At 44.7% G+C, this 12,332-nt stretch overlaps 1 pseudogene; it reads right to left on the bottom strand.

The window, feature by feature from the left end:
* Positions 1 to 11,033: 11,033 nt before the first annotated feature.
* LOC120238612 lies at positions 11,034 to 11,130 on the bottom strand (annotated as a pseudogene).
* Positions 11,131 to 12,332: the final 1,202 nt, after the last annotated feature.

Raw genomic sequence — 12,332 nt, 5'->3', positions numbered from 1 at the left:
CCGATAAATTCAGAATATCAGCCTGGTAAGCATGGACCCTGATAAACATCCTATATCAGAGACTGGGGTTCTCTTGGCAAAATGCTTCTCAAAAAGGTGCTATATTTCTAGTTTGAAGGATCGTGAGGTACTGCTCTTGGCTTGTAGCCTGATTATTGATAGAATAGCCCTATAAAAAATAAGTTTTCCCAGATGCCATAATAAAGCTGAAGACAATAATCCATAGTTCACAGAGTTTATTGAGGAGGGTGAGAGACAGAGCCCTGGAATTCAGGAAATAGAAGACAAATAATACCTTATATTATTACTATTCTTCAGGAAATCTTGCCTCACCTGGAGACAGAGAGACGTAGAGAGAAACACTCCTATCTGGGCTACAAAAAAGGTTTACCTGCGTTAATCAGGAGAATGTTCAAAGATGCAGAGCCTGAGAAACGAAATGAATGACGTGATGATACAGACACTGAGAATGATTACGTCTTGACATCTTTATTGTTTTCTTTTCTTTTTTCCCCCTTCACTCTCTTTTATTCTCCACCCCTCTTCTCCCTCTGTATAAATGCAAACATCTCAAAATGTCACAAGCAGAGAAGTGACCCATCCCTTCACGACACAGGGGACGATTATGCTCTGATCTCTGCATCATTTCAGACGCAAATATAATTCCCAGGGTTATAGACTCTCCAGAACAGTTTTAAGCCTGATGATGAATTCACTTATTTATTTGGTGGTCATGACTACTCCTACGAGCACTTTAGTAAATAGGAAGGTGATGGCGTAATTACAGCAGGCAGGGAGGGCATGATCAGTGACAGCCCGGGCGGCCGGGCCCCGTTGCTGATAGGTTGTCCAGCCCAACCCAGCCAGGGAACTGTTCTCTTCGATTTCCTCTCTGTGGCGGGGCTGGAGTGTGCTTGCCTAATGGTCTGCTGTCGATACAGTAAAAATGCTAACCCGTCTTTACATCTAATCCATTCGGAGAGGGCTCTTTACATAAATGGCCTCTTCCATTTCTTCATTTTCAGAAAAGCCAATCAAGTAAGATTGAACCACACAGGCCATTGGTACAGTGTTTTTGTAAGTGTGTGTGGTGTGTGTGTGTGTGTGTTTTAAAAGGCACAATGATGAATTTTGAGACACAGCATTTTGTGTTAAGTTGTCTTGACTATTTTCTTCCTCGCCTTTTTTTTAAGGGCTCTGAAAATCAATGCTATGCTCCACTACCATCCATCTTTATATAGTAATAAATTAAGTGGGAGGTATTGATATTTTTGACTGAGCTTTTAAAATTTACATACTAATGACAATTATACCCTTGTGACTGTTGATTTCTGCTGGTGTTTACTGTTTGTGATTCGGGAAAGAGGCAGTCGAGTTTTCCTGTTTGCTCTGATGTTCCTGAGTGTCCCAAAGTCCCCCTCCACGTCTCAATTGGAGATTGAGGTCAGCTGGAAACTGGGTCCCAAGGAAAGGAGACTTCAGGAAAGCCTGGCCCTCCAGAAGTTCTGTAAAAACTCAACCAAGCAAGGCTGCATGACCTCAGGCTTGGCAATGAATGCTATGGAACTGAAGTAGAGTTATATTAAAATACCATACAATGGTGGGCAATGCCCCTCACCAATCAGCACTGGCTAGGGATGTCCTGAAGGTCTTTTAGCCTTGCCAGATGTTAACCCTTTAGGTGCTGGATTACGGGAAGGGAGGGGGTTCTGGGGAAAGGCGGGGGCAATAAGCAACAGAGGGATTGGGGGTAATGGCTGTTTAGCAATATTCTCTGGTAGAGAATATTCTAATATCTAATACTGATATTAGCTAAAATGGGTTCAGTTTAGCTCTGAATGTGAACACTCCTCACACCACCACAGCCACACACACACACACACACACACACGTTTAGAAATCTCGAGGTCACAGAAGTATTGTCTCCCCTTTCCATTCCTTATGAAAAAAATAATACTAAATAAGAATTTTGAAACCCTGACATGGAGTGCCTTGCTTACCTGGTATTTACAAACTATTTCTGGTAAACGCTGGGTTTGGGCAAAAATGTAGACAGCCACTGCCTGTCTCCTCTCTTGCCTTCTCCCTCCCTCAAGATAGGTTAAGGGCATCTTCTCAGTATCTGCAAGTGTTTGTTCTGAAGTAGAGACAAAGGCCTAGTGGAGAGAGAATTAAAGGAGCAAGGGTCAGGGCCACTGTATGATTTTATCTGATGAGGCCAAATCCCTCGGGCCACTTGGAGTGCTACCCACAGGGAGATGACCAGGAAAAATACCAACAGACTGGCATAAAGGCCCCAACTTCATTTAAGCAATTATGTCGGGCACCGGGACAGCCTTGAAGCTAACAACAGTTTATTCGCAGAGATTAATTTGTCAGTAATATTGATTGTTGGAGGCCTGTTTCATTCTATTTAAGATTCTACGAGGCGCAGACAGCAGCCACTCGTGCGTGATTTTTCCCTCTAGAATTTCCAGGATGGTGAGGAGGCAACTCCGGGAGACGCCGCCGAGCGGCAAGTTCTGTCAAACTAGATAGGCCAAGCCGATCCCCAGGGCAAGGTGCGTGCATTTTGTTTACATTTCGCCCAGGCAGCAATAAATTGTTTGTTTACACACTGGGGTCTTTTTTTTCCTCCTCCCCTCCCTTATTCGGGTCACCCAGCGGGCCAGGCGCCTAGCGTGGAGAGGAGTCAGTGGAGCTTTCCAGATGCAACCCTGAAATCATTATGCAGGATTATCCAAATATTAAGGCTGCTGAAAGTTCGCCTTCTCTGGTTTCCTGCTGCATGGAGATTGCTCTGTTACATCCAACTGTCCAGGAAGTGCCTTTGCAAGAGTGTCTGCAAAGAAAGGACAGAACACACGAGAGGTGTGGAGGAGAACTCACTTTCATCAGAGGATCGGCTTTCAGGCTGGTTTGGGAGCCCAGAGCATTATTGTATTACACGCTGCACTGAAATGGGCCTTGTTCCGCTTCCTTCTTCCCCCCTCTCCTTTCTTTCCTTTGAGTGTTTTCGAAAGAAAAGAGGTGTTTTTTTTTTTCTTCCAAATTGCGCTGGGAGGCAAATTCTTGAACGGTGTAATAGAAAATGTTAGACAATATTCCTTACCGGAGCTATTGACATTTTGGATAGTTGTGACGCTTTGATTTTTCTCAAAACATATGGATCAAGCCTGGCTGCATTATTGGACAGGAAGTCCTGATGAAAGGCCTTCCTTTATCTTTCTTTGTATTTCCCCCCCTCTGTTTGTTCATGGCTTTCTCTCTGAATATAATCGTGGTTTTCTTAAGCTGTCCGGGGAGTCGTTATTGCCTTACTAAATATTTTATGGTGCACAGCACACCATACCTGCCAACTGCTTCTTATTTATTGTCAAAAATAAAGGGTTCATCCTTCGGAGTGGGGGAAGAAAAAGAAAGCTGGTTTATTCTATTGTTTTCATTTTAAAGTTTCTCATATGCACCAAATGCATGCAGACACTGGCAATCCAGGAGTGGTGCCTTTCATTTGCCGGGGACACGGCTGGCCATTTATTTATTTATTTGCGGCTTATTTATTTATTTGCTGCGCACTCTTCTCTATGATTCCTGGCCCTCGTTTCTTTGCAGTTTCCCGTCCTATTTGTTCAAAAGGGAAAAGTTCAAAGCGGCTCTGTCAGCTGAGGGAGAAGCCTGCTGAATACTAACCCTCCAGCGCCCGCCTGCGCTGACCTTGAGAGAGGAGCAGTAAACGGTCCCATTGCAAACCCGCATGTGTGTTTTGTTAGACCAGGTCGGGAGGGGTCAGGGCTCACCTGAGGCCAGCCGAGCCGGCCGGCCTGCCTGAGCAGTGGGGTAATGCATTTTTAAAAGGGACATTCTCCACTCCGAATGGGCCTAATATGGTCTCTGTTTAAAAACCTGTCAGGATCCCAAGCACACACTCCATAAAATATAAATAAGTACTTACTGTTTGCAGATGTTGCTTGTTTTTCATAATGTTTGTATTTGAAGTCTCGAATCCTCACTTCCTGTCAGGTTCCCCAAGCCTCTCCCCTCCTGTTTCTGAAGGAACAAGGGAGAACTTCAGATCGCAATTTCTCGATGAAGACACTTTCTGTCAAGTCTGTCAGCGTCCCTGGTACAATTAGCATTCTCTCTCTCTCTCTCTCTCTCTTTCTCTCTGTCTCTCTCTCTCTCAACACTGAGATTTACTTCGCGACAATTTTACGTGGGCCACAGACAGCCACCTCTCCCCATGGCGCCTTTGCAAGGGGCTCCAATCTCAGGAAGGTGTGTTTTTTTTTTTTTTTTTTTTTTTTTTTTTTTTTCCATTAAAGCGACGCTGGTAATTCATCGTGCTTGTAACTGCACGCTTAGATTAATTGGAGAAAACTAGGAAAAAGACTATGGGGGAAAGTCCATCATCGTGCCTGGGGAAATTTGGAGATGGGGCCTTATATGTCTTTGCCAGGTTCATCCCGAGAGCCCCGGTGATAAATTCAATGCAGGTGTCTGATTAATTTATATGTGCGTTTGGCTGCGTCCACGCCATCCGGCCCCTGAACCTGACACCTCGATTCCTACCAGGGTCCTCCTCAGGCGTTTCCCCGAGCTGCCCCAAGCTTATCCCTGCTCCAAACCCGCTCCGAAGAGTCTGGGTGAGAGCCCGAGGGAGGTTCCTTCCCTTACCCTGTGCCCCTGGGACCCCTTTGGGGCCTCCTGTCTCCCTTCTCCGTTCCCTGCCGCCCCAGTGTGGGTGGTGGGTGACAGGTGGGACCAGGCGCATCTTTTTGCGTGACAAAGCCAGCTGGTCATTTATTCCGGAGTCCCCTGTGGACAATGCGTGGAGAGGACTGTGTAAGTCGCTTTTTGTTCCGCAGCCCTCCCACGGTCCAGCTGAACATTTGAATAACCCACTCTCTGGGGACCCCCACCACGAGAACTTGGAAAGCCACGTGTGAGCTCTCCCCGCAAGCCCATGGACTTGCAGAAATCGGCATTTAGGCGTGTATTTCTTTATTTACTTTTTTTTTTTTTTTTTTTTTACTGTTTATGCAGTCCTCTGGTTAAAAAGGCGAGCGTAGCCCTTCCTCCCCAACCCTGTCCATTCTTTGCTTACAAAGTAATAGTTTAGAAGGGCCCCTGCTCTGCCTCGTTTCTCAGGTACCCAGTTTTGAAGCCAGTGGTCACCCGTGTCCTCAAGAACCGAGCCCACATCCCTGTTAAGGATCCAAGACTCCCCTTCACCCACTTGAGCTGGAGATTGACGACTGTGCTGTTCACCTGCAATTTGCTCTAGTATGTATTATTTAAAAGAAAAGAAAAGAAAAAAGAAAGGAAGGAAGGAAGGAAGGAAGAGAAGAGGAGACACACCAAGCCTTCCCTAGCAACTTCGGGCTTTCGGGAGGATCCGAGTATAACCACGTGCCCAGGGCGGCGCGCCTCCATGCTTGAATCAGGTCAGTGGAGCTTGCTTCATCTCTAAAGCACAGAAACCATAAATCAAGATGAAAATCCTGCAGCCCCAAAGCCTTACCAATTGATACAATTTGAAAATGGGCAGCGGAGAGGCTGGGGAGAAGGCTGACATGATGACTTTTATAATAGCAGAACGTTTAAGGTTCTAGAAATAAAAGGAAGAAGATGAAATCAGGCACGTTGGTCTCTCTCTGCCTGCAGGCTCTCTCAGCTCCCTGGAAGCTCCCGCAATTATTTCTGCTCTGGCTTTCCCCTCCTTTTTTTTTCTAGCAGTCTGTTTGAAATGAAGCAGAACCGGGCATGGCAAGCTTATCAGTGTCATTAGCTGACAGGGCGACCGGCACACCTGCTTTTACTTGCTGCCATTTCAGGCACTAATGCCACAGAGAATGTTGCCTGGGTCCTTATAATGTGTAAAGATTCATTTATTTCACCTTTTGAACCTGCCTGACCCCCTGGGCTTGTGTGGAGGAGAGGGGGGAGGGCTGGAGAGGGTGTTTTTTTTTTTCCTGGCACTTAGAAGGAGCTGACAATTAGGGGTCTGGCCCTGGGGCTGTAGTTATGATAGAAGCTTAAGAGAGAGGTAGAAGCTTAGCCAGGGAGGTGCTGGGAGCCAGGCAGGGTTTGGGCCACCCGACCAGGGACTGGGGGACAGTGTGGAATGGCATTCCCCTCGCTGCCACCTCCCCAGCTCTGCCTCGGTGGCCCCTGCTGAGGGCAGCTTTGACACGTAGGCACCCTTACGGTCCGAGACCTCGCCCCACCTCACAGCACACCTATCAGATCGCACCCACCGCTCGCGCTCCCTATGCTCCTTGAAAAGATTTTTTTAAACATCCCTTTGCCTTTGAGATGATTTGGCCAGAGGTACCTCGTTTCGTTTACGATGGTGGAGATTTCTTGGCAATCGTGTGCACCCAGGGATTCCTGCAAAGGGAGAAATATCTACCCTTCAAACTGTTGTTCAGTATAATGGAATTTTTATGAATACTAAACTTAGCTATTAATGAAGTTGCTGTAATATTAAGTTTTGCAGTCATTTTAATTAAACCCCTATGAATTTTAATGTTATGGGTTTCTTTGCCTATTTTGGAATATAAAAACATGTCAAACGTGTTAATTACCCCTGAAAGGGAAAGACTTTGGCAGCCCCAAACCTGATATCCTAGGTGTTGAATGACTTTTCCCCAACACACACACCCTGTCTTCTTCTTCTTCTCTTTTTTTTTCTTGCTTTCCTTTGGTATGGGCTTGATTTATACATTTATCCTTTTGAAGTATTACTGTAAGGTCTTAATTTGCTAGGAATGAAAAAGTAATTCTGGACTTTGATTCTGGTTCCTTCCTTTTTTTATTAAAAAAAGTTTTTAATGTTTATTTTTTAGGTACAGAGCGTAAGTGGGGGAGGGGCAGAGAGAGAAGGAGACACAGAATCCTAAGCAGGCTCCAGGCTCTGAGTTGTCAGCACAGGGCCCAACAGGGGGCTCAAACTCATGAACTGTGAGATCACGCCCAGAGCCAAAGTTGAAAGCTCAACTGACTGAGCCACCCAGGCACCCCAATTCTGGTTCCTTCTATTTTGTATCTCCTGACTAATAGGGTATATTCTCCAGCCTCTGCCTGGAAACCTGAGGCATTTCTTTTTTTTTTTTTTTAAATGTTTTTTATTTATTTCTAGGAGAGAGAGAGACAACGTGAGCAGGGGAGGGTCAGAGAGAGAGGGAGTCACAGATTGAAACAGGCTCCAGGCTCTGAGCTGGCAGTCAGCACAGAGCCCGACGCGGGGCTCGAACTCACGAACCGCGAGGTCATGACCTAAGCGAAAGTCGGACGCTTAACCGACTAAGCCACCCAGGCGCCCCAACCTGAGGCATTTCTTGATTTCTCCTTCTTTTCAAGAGGTTGACTGTGCATGTTTATTGCTTCTGCCATATTAGTATTAAGATGAGCTCTTTCTTAGGAAACCCCAGGCCCAGGGAAGGCCACCCCCCTTGCTCTGTTGAACCTGAGTTGAGTTTTCTAACCAAGGGCATTGCTGCTGTAGGTATGGGGCTCTCTTGAAACTTGAAAGAGTCTGTGTCAGAAAAACATCTGTCTTCACATAGAACATAGACTTCTTTGCTATTCCCTGTGTTAATGATTTCAGGCGCTTAGCATCTTTTGTGAGTGCATGACTTTCCAGCGGTTCTGTTTTCTAGTCTTGGTGGCAAAGGAGTCCTGGGTTTGTGATAAAATTTATTTTCTTTTTGAAAGCTGCAAATTCCGAGTGGAGCCATCCGTCAGTTGACTTCTGTCTGCATCTCTTTCCTGGCGGGAATTTGATTCTTGCAGACACCGCATAGTTCAAAGTTCACATGCTTGAATTCTAGAGATTCTTTGGGACGAAAACACCTTAGCCCACAGTACGGGGAAGTGAGGATAGCGTCATATAATCTGAACATGTATATGGCTGCATGGTGAATTAATACTTGTCAGACCTTGTTACTGTGAAATAGCTGTGGCAAGGTAATGACCATCATTCATTTTATTTTATTACTTTTTTTATTTGATTTCATTTAGGCTTTGGCAAAGGTGAGGGGACTGACTCATATGTCCTATTTATGTCTGATATCCAAAGCCCCTCGGTGGGGGAGGAGGGACGCCGGGGGCGGGGGGTAGTGATGCTAGTGGAAATTATGTAAATTAAATAGGAAATTTGCGAAGACACCTTGACAAACTCAGAAATGACAATATCTAGCTTTAAACTGTTCGGTCATCCCGATTCTTTGCTCTCTTGCACTCACTACTAGCGGAGGAGGTCTGGAGAGGGCATGGAGGAGGTGTGACTCTCTCATCTTGAGTGGCTTTCTTATTTGCAGATGACATGGTGGTGGCGATTTAGCTTTCAAAAAAAAAATGCTAAGTCTCTCTTGGCAGCTAATTTAGAAGAGGAAGCCAAGTGAATGCTGAAACTTCAGGGTTTTCTCAGCCTGCACGTCCTCCTTAGGCCCTATTAAAATACTTTTAATTATGAAGGGAGCCTTCATTGAGGCAACGCGGTGGGGGCATCCCCTGGGAAAGAAACCATTCTAAGTGAAGAGAAACCCCAGCAGGCAGTTGATGCTGGGACGGGAGGCAGCATGGTGCACTGAGAATATAAATTCAAATCCCACTTCTGACACTTAGGTAGGGGACTCACTTTTTAATACAGGCTGTTTTCCCTCTGATTATAAATCGAAACATTTAAAAAAAATACTTACCATGATTAGTACAGCCACCACACAACATCACGACTGTATTATTGACTAGACTCCCTATGTTGTTCTTTTCATGTCGATGACTTATTATTTTATAACTGGAAGTTTGTACCTCTTAATCCCCTTTATCTGTTTCACCCATCCCACCACCTCCCCTCTGGAAACCACCAGTTTGTTCTCTGTATTGAAGAGTCCATTTGGGTTTTTCTGTTTGTTCATGTGTTTTGTTTTTTAGAGTCCACATATAAGGAGAATCATGTGGTATTTGTCTTTCTCCGTCTGACTTATTTCACTTAGCGTTATACATTCTAGATCCATCCATGCTGTTGCAAATGGTATTCTTTTTTTATGGCTGAGTAATATTCCACCACACACACGCACACACACACACACACACACACCACATATTCTTTTTTTTTTAATTTTTTTAAATGTTTTATTTATTTCTAGGACAGAGAGAGAGAGAGAGACAGCGTGAGCAGGGGAGGGCCAGAGAGAGAGGGAGTCACAGATTGAAACAGGCTCCAGGCTCTGAGCCGGCAGTCAGCACAGAGCCCGACGCGGGGCTCGAACCCACGAACCGCGAGATCATGACCTAAGCGAAAGTCGGACGCTTAACCGACTAAGCCACCTAGGCGCCCCCTTTTTTTAAATTTTTAAATGTTTTTTTAAAAATTTATTTCTGTGAGAGAGAGAGACAGCATCAACAGGGGAGGGTCAGAGAGAGAGAAGACACAGAATCTGAAACAGGCTCCAGGCTCTGAGCTGTCAGCACAAAGCTGGACACAGGGCTCGAACCCACGACGAACCGTGAGACCATGACCTGAGCCGAAGTCGGATGCTTAACCGACTGAGCCACGCAGGTGCTCCTTTTTAAAATTTTTTAATGCTTTATTTATTTCTGATAGAGAGAGAGAGGGAGAGAGAGAGCGTGAGCAGGGGAAGGTCAGAGAGAGAGGGAGACACAGAATCTGAAACAGGCTCCAGGCTCTGAGCTGGCTGTCAGCCCAGAGCCCGACAGGGGCTCGAACCCATGAACTGCAAGGTCATGACCTGAGCTGAAGTTGGATGCTTAACTGACTGAGCCACCCAGGTGCCCCCACATATTCTTTATCCATTCATCTACCAATGGACGCTTGGGTTGCTTCTATATCATGGTTATTATAAATAATGCTGCAATAACACAGAGATGCATGTATCTTTCTGAATTAGTGTTTTCCTTTGGGCAAATACCTAGCCCTGGAATTCCCGCATGATAAGGTATTTCTATTTTTGATTTTTATGCAGAATCTCCACTCTGTTTTCCACAGTGGTGGTGCCAATTTACGTCCCCACCAACAGTGTACGAGAGTTCCCTTTCTGTCACATTTATGCCAATGCTTGTTATTTCTTGTCTTTAAGATACTAGCTATTCTAATAATTTTTTTAAATAGAAGCAAAAAGAAGAAACACAAAACACATCCTTAACCTCATGCATTCAGAAAAAATAACCTACTCTTCATTCTTTCATGGCTATCTTTCCAAATCATGTTTCACGTATAGACATACATGTTTACATTACAAAACTAAGATTGCACATGGCATTTTATAAACCCCCTTTTCTCTTTATGTTCAGTTCCAGACAGACATTGTCAACCTTTTGTAATGGCGGCACAGTGTCCCATTATACAGATAAACTTCATTTACCCAAACTTTAATTGTTGAACTATTTACAATTACAAAATGGCTGTGATAAATACTTGCAGCTAATTGTGCACCCAGGTTCAAGATTACACTATTTCCTTAAGGAAAAATTTCTCAGAAGCCATATTTTTAGATAAATGGGGATGCACATTTTTCCTTGAACAAACTTGAAGTTTGTTGAGATTCTTGGATAGGTGCAACCACACATTTCCTAAAATTTGGGACTTCTTGGCCATTATCTCTTCAAATCTCCATTCCTTTCTCACACTCTTCTCCTTCTGCGACTGCCCTGATGCATAGATTAGCCCGTTTAATTGTCTCTCCTAGGTCCTTTTGACTCTTGTTACTTTTCTTCATTCGTTTTGCTCCTCAGACTTATAATTTCACATGGCTCCTCTTCAAGTTTGCCTATTGTTTCCTCTGCTTGTTCAAATCTGCTCTTAACCACTCTAGTGCATTTTTCAGTTCAGTTATTATATTTTTCAGCCTCAAAATTTCCTTTTGGTTCTTTTAAAATCATTTCAATCTCTTTGTTGATATGGTCATTTGGTTCATGTATTGTTTTGCTGGTTTCTTTTAGTTCTTTGTGTTTTCTTTTAGCCATCAGAGCATATTTAAGATAGGTGTTTTTTGTTTTGTTTTGTTTTTTCATATCAGACAGGTAATACACCAAGGTTGTAACAAGGTTTGTGGGAGACACACGACAGCATAAACACCCAATCATCATGCTTATGAGCTACAAAGGGATGTTTAAGATAGTTATTTTAAAGATTTTGCCCGGTAAGGCTGATGCCTGTGTTTTCTCAGGGACTGTGTCTGGAGATTTATTTTGTTCCTTTGCATGGGCCATGTCTTCCTGTTTCTTTGTATACCTTGTGATCTGTTGTTTAAAATTGCATATTAAAAAAAATCAACCACCTCTCTCAGACTTTGAAGACTGGGGGTTAAGACCTTCACTAATTAGCAGGGCAAGATCTGGGCCTTGAGATCAGCTTCGCACGAAGGTGCAAGGTCTTCTTGGGCCTTTTCTGGACATAGGTTTTCGGTGGGTCTGTGCATCGTTCCATATACGTGGCTGCTTTTAAGTGTCTTCATTTTCCTCAGTTTAATCCCTGTCTTTTCTGGGGCTTTAGCTGCTTTATTACGTTCCCCAATCAGAAATCCCTTGCCTCAGGAGTCCGCAGGTCTATAGTCCTCTGGAATTTTCCTGAGTCGTGCCCACTTCTCCCTGCCTGAGATCCAGGTTGTCGTGCTTTCGGCCACGTGAACTCCAGGCCAGATGCTACAGAGGCCAGTCCCTCAGGCAGCCCCCACATGGGTTAGAACATTATACATTAGGTCGACCCTGCTCTCTCTGATTTCAGGAGGGGCGTGGGGAATTCGGCCGCTGCTTTCCCCAAACTGTGCCGGGGAGATGCAAAGCAAGGACCAGTAAAAAGACCACAAGTCCCACCAACTGAATGCGACTCTTCTTTGGTTGGGCATTTGCTTGGTTGTTGTAGATCTTTGACTAATTTCCAAAACTCCTAGGATGTCAGTTTAGCATGAAAGTGAGTGATTATTTGAGAGTTGGCTGGGAAGATTTTACAATTTGTTAAAAATCTTATTTAATCTTATTTTTATTTTAGAGAGAGTGCAGGAGTGGGGAAGAGGGGGCAGAGGGAGAGAGAGAGAATCTTAAGCTGGCTCCATGCTCTGCACTCAATCCCACAGTTCTGGGATCATGACCCGAGCCCAAATCAACAGTCAGACACTTAGCCCACGGAGCCACCCTGCAATTCTGAAGAAAATCTAGGAAGCTCCCCCTCACTCCTTCAGTCTGCAGCACCAAAGCGAGTCATTCTTGAAATTCTCTGGAAAGCTGCTATAAACCTCGCATCATCCAACGCACTTGGCTGCGACTGCCCCCAGAGACAGACGACTTCTCCGTATCCTCCTTGCAAATCCCAC

Source organism: Hyaena hyaena, unplaced genomic scaffold (genome assembly GCF_003009895.1).
Source record: "Hyaena hyaena isolate Hyena2069 unplaced genomic scaffold, ASM300989v1 scaffold_7, whole genome shotgun sequence".
NCBI lineage: Eukaryota > Metazoa > Chordata > Mammalia > Carnivora > Hyaenidae > Hyaena > Hyaena hyaena.
Note: the sequence above shows the minus strand (reverse complement) of the source record. Positions and strands in the feature narration are given on the sequence as shown.